Below are 15,768 nucleotides of genomic sequence, written 5' to 3'. Positions count from 1 at the left end.
GTAGAGCTACAGTACTATAATACAGTATGACCTGGAGAAGTGTTGTAGAGCTACAGTATTAACCTATAATACACTAAGCCCTGGAGAAGAGTTGTAGAGCTACAGTATTAACCTATAATACACTAAGCCCTGGAGAAGTGTTGTAGAGCTACAGTACTATAATACAGTATGACCTGGAGAAGTGTTGTAGAGCTACAGTATTAACCTATAATACACTAAGCCCTGGAGAAGTGTTGTAGAGCTACAGTACTATAATACAGTATGACCTGGAGAAGTGTTGTAGAGCTACAGTATTAACCTATAATACAGTATGACCTGGAGAAGTGTTGTAGAGCTACAGTACTATAATACAGTATGTACAGCTACAGTATTAACCTATAATACAGTATGATCTGGAGAAGTGTTGTAGAGCTACAGTACTAACCTATAATACAGTAAGACCTGGAGAAGTGTTGTAGAGCTACAGTACTATAATACCGTATGACCTGGAGAAGTGTTGTAGAGCTACAGTATTAATCTATAATACAGTAAGACCTGGAGAAGTGTTGTAGAGCTACAGTACTATAATACAGTATGACCTGGAGAAGTGTTGTAGAGCTACAGTATTAACCTATAATACAATATGAACTGGAGAAGTGTTTGTAGAGCTACAGTACTATAATACAGTAAGACCTGGAGAAGTGTTGTAGAGCTACAGTACTATAATACAGTATGACCTGGAGAAGTGTTGTAGAGCTACAGTACTATAATACAGTATGACCTGGAGAAGTGTTGTAGAGCTACAGTATTAACCTATAATACACGTAAGCCCTGGAGAAGAGTTGTAGAGCTACAGTATTAATCTATAATACACTAAGCCCTGGAGAAGTGTTGTAGAGCTACAGTACTATAATACAGTATGACCTGGAGAAGTGTTGTAGAGCTACAGTATTAACCTATAATACACTAAGCCCTGGAGAAGAGTTGTAGAGCTACAGTATTAACCTATAATACACTAAGCTCTGGAGAAGTGTTGTAGAGCCACAGTACTATAATACAGTATGACCTGGAGAAGTGTTGTAGAGCTACAGTATTAACCTATAATACAGTAAGACCCTGGAGAAGTGTTGTAGAGCTACAGTACTATAATACAGTATGACCTGGAGAAGTGTTGTAGAGCTACAGTATTAACCTATAATACAGTATGACCTGGAGAAGTGTTGTAGAGCTACAGTACTATAATACAGTATGTACAGCTACAGTATTAACCTATAATACAGTATGATCTGGAGAAGTGTTGTAGAGCTACAGTACTAACCTATAATACAGTAAGACCTGGAGAAGTGTTGTAGAGCTACAGTACTATAATACAGTATGACCTGGAGAAGTGTTGTAGAGCTACAATACTATAATACAGTAAGACCTGGAGAAGTGTTGTAGAGCTACAGTACTAACCTATAATACAGTAAGACCTGGAGAAGTGTTGTAGAGCTACAGTACTATAATACAGTAAGACCTGGAGAAGTGTTGTAGAGCTACAGTATTAACCTATAATACAGTAAGACCTGGAGAAGTGTTGTAGAGCTACAGTATTAACCTATAATACAGTAAGCCCCGGAGAAGTGTTGTAGAGCTACAGTACTATAATACAGTAAGACCTGGAGAAGTGTTGTAGAGCTACAGTATTATAATACAGTAAGACCCTGGAGAAGTGTTGTAGAGCTACAGTATTAACCTATAATACAGTAAGACCTGGAGAAGTGTTGTAGAGCTACAGTACTATAATACAGTATGACCTGGAGAAGTGTTGTAGAGCTACAGTATTAACCTATAATACAGTGAGACCTGGAGAAGTGTTGTAGAGCTACAGTACTAACCTATAATACAGTAAGACCTGGAGAAGTGTTGTAGAGCTACAGTACTATAATACAGTAAGACCTGGAGAAGTGTTGTAGAGCTACAGTATTATAATACAGTAAGACCTGGAGAAGTGTTGTAGAGCTACAGTATTAACCTATAATACAGTAAGACCTGGAGAAGTGTTGTAGAGCTACAGTACTATAATACAGTATGACCTGAAGAAGTGTTGTAGAGCTACAGTATTAACCTATAATACAGTGAGACCTGGAGAAGTGTTGTAGAGCTACAGTACTAACCTATAATACAGTAAGACCTGGAGAAGTGTTGTAGAGCTACAGTACTATAATAAAGTAAGACCTGGAGAAGTGTTGTAGAGCTACAGTACTAACCTATAATACAGTAAGACCTGGAGAAGTGTTGTAGAGCTACAGTATTAACCTATAATACAGTAAGCCCCGGAGAAGTGTTGTAGAGCTACAGTACTATAATACAGTAAGCCCCGGAGAAGTGTTGTAGAGCTACAGTACTATAATACAGTAAGCCCTGGAGAAGTGTTGTAGAGCTACAGTACTATAATACAGTATGACCTGGAGAAGTGTTGTAGAGCTACAGTATTAATCTATAATACAGTAAGACCTGGAGAAGTGTTGTAGAGCTACAGTACTATAATACAGTATGACCTGGAGAAGTGTTGTAGAGCTACAGTATTAACCTATAATACAGTAAGACCTGGAGAAGTGTTGTAGAGCTACAGTACTATAATACAGTATGACCTGGAGAAGTGTTGTAGAGCTACAGTATTAACCTATAATACAGTAAGACCTGGAGAAGTGTTGTAGAGCTACAGTACTATAATACAGTATGACCTGGAGAAGTGTTGTAGAGCTACAGTATTAACCTATAATACAGTATGACCTGGAGAAGTGTTGTAGAGCTACAGTACTAACCTATAATACAGTAAGACCTGGAGAAGTGTTGTAGAGCTACAGTACTATAATACAGTAAGCCCTGGAGAAGTGTTGTAGAGCTACAGTACTATAATACAGTATGACCTGGAGAAGTGTTGTAGAGCTACAATACTATAATACAGTAAGACCTGGAGAAGTGTTGTAGAGCTACAGTACTAACCTATAATACAGTAAGACCTGGAGAAGTGTTGTAGAGCTACAGTACTATAATACAGTATGACCTGGAGAAGTGTTGTAGAGCTACAGTATTAACCTATAATACAGTAAGCCCCGGAGAAGTGTTGTAGAGCTACAGTACTATAATACAGTAAGCCCTGGAGAAGTGTTGTAGAGCTACAGTACTATAATACAGTAAGCCCTGGAGAAGTGTTGTAGAGCTACAGTACTATAATACAGTATGTACAGCTACAGTATTAACCTATAATACAGTAAGACCTGGAGAAGTGTTGTAGAGCTACAGTATAACCTATAATACAGTAAGACCTGGAGAAGTGTTGTAGAGCTACAGTACTATAATACAGTAAGACCTGGAGAAGTGTTGTAGAGCTACAGTATTAACCTATAATACAGTAAGACCTGGAGAAGTGTTGTAGAGCTACAGTACTATAATACAGTATGACCTGGAGAAGTGTTGTAGAGCTACAGTATTAACCTATAATACACTAAGCCCTGGAGAAGTGTTGTAGAGCTACAGTATTAACCTATAATACAGTAAGACCTGGAGAAGTGTTGTAGAGCTACAGTACTATAATACAGTAAGACCTGGAGAAGTGTTGTAGAGCTACAGTACTATAATACAGTAAGACCTGGAGAAGTGTTGTAGAGCTACAGTATTAACCTATAATACAGTATGACCTGGAGAAGTGTTGTAGAGCTACAGTATAACCTATAATACAGTATGACCTGGAGAAGTGTTGTAGAGCTACAGTATAACCTATAATACAGTAAGACCTGGAGAAGTGTTGTAGAGCTACAGTACTATAATACAGTATGACCTGGAGAAGTGTTGTAGAGCTACAGTACTATAATACAGTATGACCTGGAGAAGTGTTGTAGAGCTACAGTATTAACCTATAATACACTAAGCCCTGGAGAAGTGTTGTAGAGCTACAGTACTATAATACAGTATGACCTGGAGAAGTGTTGTAGAGCTACAGTATTAACCTATAATACAGTAAGACCTGGAGAAGTGTTGTAGAGCTACAGTACTATAATACAGTATGACCTGGAGAAGTGTTGTAGAGCTACAGTATTAACCTATAATACAGTAAGCCCTGGAGAAGTGTTGTAGAGCTACAGTATTAACTATAATACACTAAGCCCTGGAGAAGTGTTGTAGAGCTACAGTACTATAATACAGTATGACCTGGAGAAGTGTTGTAGAGCTACAGTATTAACCTATAATACACTAAGCCCTGGAGAAGTGTTGTAGAGCTACAGTATTAACCTATAATACACTAAGCCCTGGAGAAGTGTTGTAGAGCTACAGTACTATAATACAGTATGACCTGGAGAAGTGTTGTAGAGCTACAGTATTAACCTATAATACACTAAGACCCTGGAGAAGTGTTGTAGAGCTACAGTACTATAATACAGTATGACCTGGAGAAGTGTTGTAGAGCTACAGTATTAACCTATAATACAGTATGACCTGGAGAAGTGTTGTAGAGCTACAGTACTATAATACAGTATGTACAGCTACAGTATTAACCTATAATACAGTATGATCTGGAGAAGTGTTGTAGAGCTACAGTACTAACCTATAATACAGTAAGACCTGGAGAAGTGTTGTAGAGCTACAGTACTATAATACAGTATGACCTGGAGAAGTGTTGTAGAGCTACAGATACTATAATACAGTAAGACCTGGAGAAGTGTTGTAGAGCTACAGTACTAACCTATAATACAGTAAGACCTGGAGAAGTGTTGTAGAGCTACAGTACTATAATACAGTAAGACCTGGAGAAGTGTTGTAGAGCTACAGTATTAACCTATAATACAGTAAGACCTGGAGAAGTGTTGTAGAGCTACAGTATTAACCTATAATACAGTAAGCCCCGGAGAAGTGTTGTAGAGCTACAGTACTATAATACAGTAAGCCCTGGAGAAGTGTTGTAGAGCTACAGTATTATAATACAGTAAGACCTGGAGAAGTGTTGTAGAGCTACAGTATTAACCTATAATACAGTAAGACCTGGAGAAGTGTTGTAGAGCTACAGTACTATAATACAGTATGACCTGGAGAAGTGTTGTAGAGCTACAGTATTAACCTATAATACAGTAAGACCTGGAGAAGTGTTGTAGAGCTACAGTACTATAATACAGTAAGACCTGGAGAAGTGTTGTAGAGCTACAGTATTAACCTATAATACAGTAAGACCTGGAGAAGTGTTGTAGAGCTACAGTACTATAATACAGTATGACCTGGAGAAGTGTTGTAGAGCTACAGTATTAACCTATAATACAGTAAGACCTGGAGAAGTGTTGTAGAGCTACAGTATTAACCTATAATACAGTAAGACCTGGAGAAGTGTTGTAGAGCTACAGTACTATAATACAGTAAGACCTGGAGAAGTGTTGTAGAGCTACAGTACTATAATACAGTAAGACCTGGAGAAGTGTTGTAGAGCTACAGTATTAACCTATAATACAGTAAGACCTGGAGAAGTGTTGTAGAGCTACAGTATTAACCTATAATACAGTATGACCTGGAGAAGTGTTGTAGAGCTACAGTATTAACCTATAATACAGTAAGACCTGGAGAAGTGTTGTAGAGCTACAGTACTATAATACAGTATGACCTGGAGAAGTGTTGTAGAGCTACAGTACTATAATACAGTATGACCTGGAGAAGTGTTGTAGAGCTACAGTATTAACCTATAATACAGTAAGACCCTGGAGAAGTGTTGTAGAGCTACAGTATACCTATAATACAGTAAGACCTGGAGAAGTGTTGTAGAGCTACAGTATTAACTATAATACAGTAAGACCTGGAGAAGTGTTGTAGAGCTACAGTACTATAATACAGTATGACCTGGAGAAGTGTTGTAGAGCTACAGTATTAACCTATAATACAGTAAGACCCTGGAGAAGTGTTGTAGAGCTACAGTATTAACTATAATACAGTAAGACCTGGAGAAGTGTTGTAGAGCTACAGTACTATAATACAGTATGACCTGGAGAAGTGTTGTAGAGCTACAGTATTAACCTATAATACAGTAAGACCTGGAGAAGTGTTGTAGAGCTACAGTATTAACCTATAATACAGTAAGACCTGGAGAAGTGTTGTAGAGCTACAGTACTATAATACAGTATGACCTGGAGAAGTGTTGTAGAGCTACAGTATTAACCTATAATACAGTAAGCCCTGGAGAAGTGTTGTAGAGCTACAGTACTATAATACAGTATGACCTGGAGAAGTGTTGTAGAGCTACAGTATTAACCTATAATACAGTATGACCTGGAGAAGTGTTGTAGAGCTACAGTACTATAATACAGTAGACCTGGAGAAGTGTTGTAGAGCTACAGTATTAACCTATAATACAGTATGACCTGGAGAAGTGTTGTAGAGCTACAGTATAACCTATAATACAGTAAGACCTGGAGAAGTGTTGTAGAGCTACAGTACTATAATACAGTATGACCTGGAGAAGTGTTGTAGAGCTACAGATACTATAATACAGTAAGACCTGGAGAAGTGTTGTAGAGCTACAGTACTAACCTATAATACAGTAAGACCTGGAGAAGTGTTGTAGAGCTACAGTACTATAATACAGTAAGACCTGGAGAAGTGTTGTAGAGCTACAGTATTAACCTATAATACAGTAAGACCTGGAGAAGTGTTGTAGAGCTACAGTATTAACCTATAATACAGTAAGACCCTGGAGAAGTGTTGTAGAGCTACAGTACTATAATACAGTAAGACCCTGGAGAAGTGTTGTAGAGCTACAGTATCTATAATACAGTAAGACCTGGAGAAGTGTTGTAGAGCTACAGTATTAACCTATAATACAGTAAGACCTGGAGAAGTGTTGTAGAGCTACAGTACTATAATACAGTATGACCTGGAGAAGTGTTGTAGAGCTACAGTATTAACCTATAATACAGTAAGACCTGGAGAAGTGTTGTAGAGCTACAGTACTAACCTATAATACAGTAAGACCTGGAGAAGTGTTGTAGAGCTACAGTACTATAATACAGTAAGACCTGGAGAAGTGTTGTAGAGCTACAGTATCTATAATACAGTAAGACCTGGAGAAGTGTTGTAGAGCTACAGTATTAACCTATAATACAGTAAGACCTGGAGAAGTGTTGTAGAGCTACAGTACTATAATACAGTATGACCTGGAGAAGTGTTGTAGAGCTACAGTATTAACCTATAATACAGTAGACCTGGAGAAGTGTTGTAGAGCTACAGTACTAACCTATAATACAGTAAGACCTGGAGAAGTGTTGTAGAGCTACAGTACTATAATACAGTAAGACCTGGAGAAGTGTTGTAGAGCTACAGTACTAACCTATAATACAGTAAGACCTGGAGAAGTGTTGTAGAGCTACAGTATTAACCTATAATACAGTAAGACCTGGAGAAGTGTTGTAGAGCTACAGTACTATAATACAGTAAGACCCTGGAGAAGTGTTGTAGAGCTACAGTACTATAATACAGTAAGACCCTGGAGAAGTGTTGTAGAGCTACAGTACTATAATACAGTATGACCTGGAGAAGTGTTGTAGAGCTACAGTATTAAACTATAATACAGTAAGACCTGGAGAAGTGTTGTAGAGCTACAGTACTATAATACAGTATGACCTGGAGAAGTGTTGTAGAGCTACAGTATTAACCTATAATACAGTAAGACCTGGAGAAGTGTTGTAGAGCTACAGTACTATAATACAGTAAGACCTGGAGAAGTGTTGTAGAGCTACAGTATTAACCTATAATACAGTAAGACCTGGAGAAGTGTTGTAGAGCTACAGTACTATAATACAGTATGACCTGGAGAAGTGTTGTAGAGCTACAGTATTAACCTATAATACAGTATGACCTGGAGAAGTGTTGTAGAGCTACAGTATTAACCTATAATAAAGTAAGACCCTGGAGAAGTGTTGTAGAGCTACAGTATAACTATAATACAGTAAGACCCTGGAGAAGTGTTGTAGAGCTACAGTACTATAATACAGTATGACCTGGAGAAGTGTTGTAGAGCTACAGTATTAACCTATAATACAGTAAGACCTGGAGAAGTGTTGTAGAGCTACAGTACTATAATACAGTATGACCTGGAGAAGTGTTGTAGAGCTACAGTATTAACCTATAATACAGTAAGACCTGGAGAAGTGTTGTAGAGCTACAGTACTATAATACAGTATGACCTGGAGAAGTGTTGTAGAGCTACAGTATTAACCTATAATACAGTAAGACCTGGAGAAGTGTTGTAGAGCTACAGTACTATAATACAGTATGTACAGCTACAGTATTAACCTATAATACAGTAGACCTGGAGAAGTGTTGTAGAGCTACAGTATAACCTATAATACAGTAAGACCTGGAGAAGTGTTGTAGAGCTACAGTACTATAATACAGTATGACCTGGAGAAGTGTTGTAGAGCTACAGTATAACCTATAATACAGTAAGACCTGGAGAAGTGTTGTAGAGCTACAGTACTAACCTATAATACAGTAAGACCTGGAGAAGTGTTGTAGAGCTACAGTACTATAATACAGTAAGACCTGGAGAAGTGTTGTAGAGCTACAGTATTAACCTATAATACAGTAAGACCTGGAGAAGTGTTGTAGAGCTACAGTATTAACCTATAATACAGTAAGACCTGGAGAAGTGTTGTAGAGCTACAGTACTATAATACAGTAAGACCTGGAGAAGTGTTGTAGAGCTACAGTATCTATAATACAGTAAGACCTGGAGAAGTGTTGTAGAGCTACAGTATTAACCTATAATACAGTAAGACCTGGAGAAGTGTTGTAGAGCTACAGTACTATAATACAGTATGACCTGGAGAAGTGTTGTAGAGCTACAGTATAACCTATAATACAGTAAGACCTGGAGAAGTGTTGTAGAGCTACAGTATAACCTATAATACAGTAAGACCTGGAGAAGTGTTGTAGAGCTACAGTACTATAATACAGTAAGACCTGGAGAAGTGTTGTAGAGCTACAGTATCTATAATACAGTAAGACCTGGAGAAGTGTTGTAGAGCTACAGTATTAACCTATAATACAGTAAGACCTGGAGAAGTGTTGTAGAGCTACAGTACTATAATACAGTATGACCTGGAGAAGTGTTGTAGAGCTACAGTATTAACCTATAATACAGTAAGACCTGGAGAAGTGTTGTAGAGCTACAGTATAACCTATAATACAGTAAGACCTGGAGAAGTGTTGTAGAGCTACAGTACTATAATACAGTAAGACCTGGAGAAGTGTTGTAAAGCTACAGTATAACCTATAATACAGTAAGACCTGGAGAAGTGTTGTAGAGCTACAGTATTAACCTATAATACAGTAAGACCTGGAGAAGTGTTGTAGAGCTACAGTACTATAATACAGTAAGACCTGGAGAAGTGTTGTAGAGCTACAGTACTATAATACACTAAGACCCTGGAGAAGTGTTGTAGAGCTACAGTACTATAATACAGTATGACCTGGAGAAGTGTTGTAGAGCTACAGTATTAACTATAATACAGTAAGACCTGGAGAAGTGTTGTAGAGCTACAGTATTAACCTATAATACAGTATGACCTGGAGAAGTGTTGTAGAGCTACAGTATTAACCTATAATACAGTAAGACCTGGAGAAGTGTTGTAGAGCTACAGTATAACCTATAATACAGTAAGACCTGGAGAAGTGTTGTAGAGCTACAGTACTATAATACAGTATGACCTGGAGAAGTGTTGTAGAGCTACAGTACTATAATACAGTATGACCTGGAGAAGTGTTGTAGAGCTACAGTATTAACCTATAATACAGTAAGACCTGGAGAAGTGTTGTAGAGCTACAGTACTATAATACAGTATGACCTGGAGAAGTGTTGTAGAGCTACAGTATTAACCTATAATACAGTAAGACCTGGAGAAGTGTTGTAGAGCTACAGTACTATAATACAGTATGACCTGGAGAAGTGTTGTAGAGCTACAGTATTAACCTATAATACAGTAAGACCTGGAGAAGTGTTGTAGAGCTACAGTATTAACCTATAATACAGTAAGACCTGGAGAAGTGTTGTAGAGCTACAGTACTATAATACAGTATGACCTGGAGAAGTGTTGTAGAGCTACAGTATTAACCTATAATACAGTAAGACCTGGAGAAGTGTTGTAGAGCTACAGTACTATAATACAGTATGACCTGGAGAAGTGTTGTAGAGCTACAGTATTAACCTATAATACAGTATGACCTGGAGAAGTGTTGTAGAGCTACAGTATTAACCTATAATACAGTAAGACCCTGGAGAAGTGTTGTAGAGCTACAGTATTAACCTATAATACAGTATGACCTGGAGAAGTGTTGTAGAGCTACAGTACTATAATACAGTATGACCTGGAGAAGTGTTGTAGAGCTACAGTACTATAATACAGTATGACCTGGAGAAGTGTTGTAGAGCTACAGTATTAACCTATAATACAGTAAGACCCTGGAGAAGTGTTGTAGAGCTACAGTATTAACCTATAATACAGTAAGACCTGGAGAAGTGTTGTAGAGCTACAGTATTAACCTATAATACAGTAAGACCTGGAGAAGTGTTGTAGAGCTACAGTACTATAATACAGTATGACCTGGAGAAGTGTTGTAGAGCTACAGTATTAACCTATAATACAGTAAGACCCTGGAGAAGTGTTGTAGAGCTACAGTACTATAATACAGTATGACCTGGAGAAGTGTTGTAGAGCTACAGTATTAACCTATAATACAGTATGACCTGGAGAAGTGTTGTAGAGCTACAGTACTATAATACAGTAGACTGGAGAAGTGTTGTAGAGCTACAGTATTAACCTATAATACAGTATGACCTGGAGAAGTGTTGTAGAGCTACAGTACTAACCTATAATACAGTAAGACCTGGAGAAGTGTTGTAGAGCTACAGTACTATAATACAGTATGACCTGGAGAAGTGTTGTAGAGCTACAGTACTATAATACAGTAAGACCTGGAGAAGTGTTGTAGAGCTACAGTACTAACCTATAATACAGTAAGACCTGGAGAAGTGTTGTAGAGCTACAGTACTATAATACAGTATGTACAGCTACAGTATTAACCTATAATACACTAAGCCCTGGAGAAGTGTTGTAGAGCTACAGTATTAACCTATAATACAGTATGACCTGGAGAAGTGTTGTAGAGCTACAGTACTATAATACAGTATGACCTGGAGAAGTGTTGTAGAGCTACAGTATTAACCTATAATACAGTAAGACCTGGAGAAGTGTTGTAGAGCTACAGTACTATAATACAGTATGACCTGGAGAAGTGTTGTAGAGCTACAGTATTAACCTATAATACAGTATGACCTGGAGAAGTGTTGTAGAGCTACAGTATTAACCTATAATACAGTAAGACCTGGAGAAGTGTTGTAGAGCTACAGTATTAACCTATAATACAGTAAGACCTGGAGAAGTGTTGTAGAGCTACAGTATTAACCTATAATACAGTAAGACCTGGAGAAGTGTTGTAGAGCTACAGTACTATAATACAGTATGACCTGGAGAAGTGTTGTAGAGCTACAGTACTATAATACAGTATGACCTGGAGAAGTGTTGTAGAGCTACAGTACTATAATACAGTATGACCTGGAGAAGTGTTGTAGAGCTACAGTATTAACCTATAATACAGTAAGACCCTGGAGAAGTGTTGTAGAGCTACAGTATTAACCTATAATACAGTAAGCCCTGGAGAAGTGTTGTAGAGCTACAGTACTATAATACAGTATGACCTGGAGAAGTGTTGTAGAGCTACAGTATTAACCTATAATACAGTAAGCCCTGGAGAATAGTTGTAGAGCTACAGTATTAACCTATAATACAGTAAGACCTGGAGAAGTGTTGTAGAGCTACAGTACTATAATACAGTATGACCTGGAGAAGTGTTGTAGAGCTACAGTATTAACCTATAATACAGTAAGACCTGGAGAAGTGTTGTAGAGCTACAGTACTATAATACAGTATGACCTGGAGAAGTGTTGTAGAGCTACAGTATTAACCTATAATACAGTAAGACCTGGAGAAGTGTTGTAGAGCTACAGTACTATAATACAGTATGACCTGGAGAAGTGTTGTAGAGCTACAGATACTATAATACAGTAAGACCTGGAGAAGTGTTGTAGAGCTACAGTACTAACCTATAATACAGTAAGACCTGGAGAAGTGTTGTAGAGCTACAGTACTAACCTATAATACAGTAAGACCTGGAGAAGTGTTGTAGAGCTACAGTACTATAATACAGTATGACCTGGAGAAGTGTTGTAGAGCTACAGTACTATAATACAGTATGACCTGGAGAAGTGTTGTAGAGCTACAGTATTAACCTATAATACAGTAAGACCTGGAGAAGTGTTGTAGAGCTACAGTACTATAATACAGTATGACCTGGAGAAGTGTTGTAGAGCTACAGTATTAACCTATAATACAGTAAGACCTGGAGAAGTGTTGTAGAGCTACAGATACTATAATACAGTATGACCTGGAGAAGTGTTGTAGAGCTACAGTATTAACCTATAATACAGTAAGACCTGGAGAAGTGTTGTAGAGCTACAGTATTAACCTATAATACAGTATGACCTGGAGAAGTGTTGTAGAGCTACAGTACTATAATACAGTATGACCTGGAGAAGTGTTGTAGAGCTACAGTATTAACCTATAATACAGTATGACCTGGAGAAGTGTTGTAGAGCTACAGTACTATAATACAGTATGACCTGGAGAAGTGTTGTAGAGCTACAGTATTAACCTATAATACAGTATGACCTGGAGAAGTGTTGTAGAGCTACAGTATTAACCTATAATACAGTAAGACCTGGAGAAGTGTTGTAGAGCTACAGTATTAACCTATAATACAGTAAGACCCTGGAGAAGTGTTGTAGAGCTACAGTATTAACCTATAATACAGTAAGACCTGGAGAAGTGTTGTAGAGCTACAGTACTATAATACAGTATGACCTGGAGAAGTGTTGTAGAGCTACAGTACTATAATACAGTATGACCTGGAGAAGTGTTGTAGAGCTACAGTATTAACCTATAATACAGTAAGACCCTGGAGAAGTGTTGTAGAGCTACAGTATTAACCTATAATACAGTAAGACCTGGAGAAGTGTTGTAGAGCTACAGTATTAACCTATAATACAGTAAGACCTGGAGAAGTGTTGTAGAGCTACAGTACTATAATACAGTATGACCTGGAGAAGTGTTGTAGAGCTACAGTATTAACCTATAATACAGTAAGACCTGGAGAAGTGTTGTAGAGCTACAGTACTATAATACAGTATGTAGAGCTACAGTATTAACCTATAATACAGTATGACCTGGAGAAGTGTTGTAGAGCTACAGTACTAACCTATAATACAGTAAGACCTGGAGAAGTGTTGTAGAGCTACAGTACTATAATACAGTATGACCTGGAGAAGTGTTGTAGAGCTACAGATAACTATAATACAGTAAGACCTGGAGAAGTGTTGTAGAGCTACAGTACTAACCTATAATACAGTAAGACCTGGAGAAGTGTTGTAGAGCTACAGTACTATAATACAGTATGTAAGCTACAGTATACCTATATACAGTAAGACCTGGAGAAGTGTTGTAGAGCTACAGTATTAACCTATAATACAGTATGACCTGGAGAAGTGTTGTAGAGCTACAGTACTATAATACAGTATGACCTGGAGAAGTGTTGTAGAGCTACAGTATTAACCTATAATACAGTAAGACCTGGAGAAGTGTTGTAGAGCTACAGTACTATAATACAGTATGACCTGGAGAAGTGTTGTAGAGCTACAGTATTAACCTATAATACAGTAAGACCTGGAGAAGTGTTGTAGAGCTACAGTATTAACCTATAATACAGTAAGACCTGGAGAAGTGTTGTAGAGCTACAGTATTAACCTATAATACAGTAAGACCCTGGAGAAGTGTTGTAGAGCTACAGTATTAACCTATAATACAGTAAGACCTGGAGAAGTGTTGTAGAGCTACAGTACTATAATACAGTATGACCTGGAGAAGTGTTGTAGAGCTACAGTACTATAATACAGTATGACCTGGAGAAGTGTTGTAGAGCTACAGTACTATAATACAGTATGACCTGGAGAAGTGTTGTAGAGCTACAGTATTAACCTATAATACAGTAAGACCCTGGAGAAGTGTTGTAGAGCTACAGTATTAACTATAATACAGTAAGACCTGGAGAAGTGTTGTAGAGCTACAGTACTATAATACAGTATGACCTGGAGAAGTGTTGTAGAGCTACAGTATTAACCTATAATACAGTAAGACCTGGAGAAGTGTTGTAGAGCTACAGTATTAACCTATAATACAGTAAGACCTGGAGAAGTGTTGTAGAGCTACAGTACTATAATACAGTATGACCTGGAGAAGTGTTGTAGAGCTACAGTATTAACCTATAATACAGTAAGACCTGGAGAAGTGTTGTAGAGCTACAGTACTATAATACAGTATGACCTGGAGAAGTGTTGTAGAGCTACAGTATTAACCTATAATACAGTATGACCTGGAGAAGTGTTGTAGAGCTACAGTACTATAATACAGTATGTACAGCTACAGTATTAACCTATAATACAGTATGACCTGGAGAAGTGTTGTAGAGCTACAGTATTAACCTATAATACAGTAAGACCTGGAGAAGTGTTGTAGAGCTACAGTACTATAATACAGTATGACCTGGAGAAGTGTTGTAGAGCTACAGTACTATAATACAGTAAGACCTGGAGAAGTGTTGTAGAGCTACAGTATTAACCTATAATACAGTAAGACCTGGAGAAGTGTTGTAGAGCTACAGTACTATAATACAGTAAGACCTGGAGAAGTGTTGTAGAGCTACAGTATTAACCTATAATACAGTAAGACCTGGAGAAGTGTTGTAGAGCTACAGTATTAACCTATAATACAGTAAGACCTGGAGAAGTGTTGTAGAGCTACAGTACTATAATACAGTAAGACCTGGAGAAGTGTTGTAGAGCTACAGTATCTATAATACAGTAAGACCTGGAGAAGTGTTGTAGAGCTACAGTACTATAATACAGTATGACCTGGAGAAGTGTTGTAGAGCTACAGTATTAACCTATAATACAGTAAGACCTGGAGAAGTGTTGTAGAGCTACAGTATTAACCTATAATACAGTAAGACCTGGAGAAGTGTTGTAGAGCTACAGTACTATAATACAGTAAGACCTGGAGAAGTGTTGTAGAGCTACAGTATCTATAATACAGTAAGACCTGGAGAAGTGTTGTAGAGCTACAGTATTAACCTATAATACAGTAAGACCTGGAGAAGTGTTGTAGAGCTACAGTACTATAATACAGTATGACCTGGAGAAGTGTTGTAGAGCTACAGTATTAACCTATAATACAGTAAGACCTGGAGAAGTGTTGTAGAGCTACAGTATAACCTATAATACAGTAAGACCTGGAGAAGTGTTGTAGAGCTACAGTACTATAATACAGTAAGACCTGGAGAAGTGTTGTAGAGCTACAGTATTAACCTATAATACAGTAAGACCTGGAGAAGTGTTGTAGAGCTACAGTATTAACCTATAATACAGTAAGACCTGGAGAAGTGTTGTAGAGCTACAGTACTATAATACAGTAAGACCTGGAGAAGTGTTGTAGAGCTACAGTATAACCTATAATACAGTAAGACCTGGAGAAGTGTTGTAGAGCTACAGTACTATAATACAGTATGACCTGGAGAAGTGTTGTAGAGCTACAGTATTAACCTATA

Source organism: Colossoma macropomum, unplaced genomic scaffold (assembly GCF_904425465.1).
Source record: "Colossoma macropomum unplaced genomic scaffold, Colossoma_macropomum, whole genome shotgun sequence".
In the NCBI taxonomy this organism is placed as follows: Eukaryota; Metazoa; Chordata; class Actinopteri; order Characiformes; family Serrasalmidae; genus Colossoma; species Colossoma macropomum.
Note: the sequence above shows the minus strand (reverse complement) of the source record.